Source organism: Carlito syrichta, unplaced genomic scaffold, assembly GCF_000164805.1.
Source record: "Carlito syrichta isolate Samal-C Ts95f unplaced genomic scaffold, Tarsius_syrichta-2.0.1 Scaffold316389, whole genome shotgun sequence".
NCBI lineage: Eukaryota > Metazoa > Chordata > Mammalia > Primates > Tarsiidae > Carlito > Carlito syrichta.
The window spans coordinates 98,487-99,360 of NW_007260485.1; positions in this window are offsets into that span (position 1 = coordinate 98,487).

Below are 874 nucleotides of genomic sequence, written 5' to 3' on the forward strand. Positions count from 1 at the left end.
TCCATCTTCAGAACCAATCTTCTATCTCATAACATAGGAGGTACTGCAGATCTGCTATATAAATGTTACTAGCAAGTTCTTGAGAGCAAAGAAATCTCCATGGGATTAATCACAGTTCCTGCTTTGGACAGACAATACTGATCCCTCAGGGGTCTATCACGAACACCCGAGAAACACAAAGTATTTGGGTCCTGGCTAGCAGTCAGCTAAATCAACGGTAGGGAACCACCAGCAATAAAACACACATCAGTTCCAACCAGACATATCTCTCCTCTCTCAGCTTCAGTGCACACTGAAGACAGAAATTTCAAGAGAACCCTTTTCCAAGAGACTCCGTAGACCCTGTGCTTCCAGTTTGGCTGCAAACTGCTAGAACAGCATTTTTCCAGCTGGCAATAACCCAAAGTAAAAAGCAAAACATCCAACCCAAAGGCATAGTTCTCCCTTGAAGTATTTGAATAGAAGCCTGTGAATTAATCAGCATCTTAAAGGTACTTTTCAATTTGTTTTTTAATAACATCAGAGAGTTCAGAGACATTATATTTCCTTTCCTCTCAACCAGATTTATCTCTTTACCCCCATAGCATTCTGTCTATGACACAGTTTACTCAATGAAAACTTTTTATATGAAATTCTAAAAATATAGAAATAAGAATCATTTATAATTTTGGGCTCAGTCTGCTTTAATCAGATTTCTGAAAAATGTTTACAGTGTTTTGATAAGAAAAATCAGAGGCAAAACCAAAAACAAGCCAAAAACCATTTCTGATTTTAAAACATGGGGCATTAAGATATGGCATATGATAAAATTTAGTGTATGAATCAAGAGTTTTTCCTCAAAGAGGTTTTATTTTCCCCATTCAATCAATTTTTT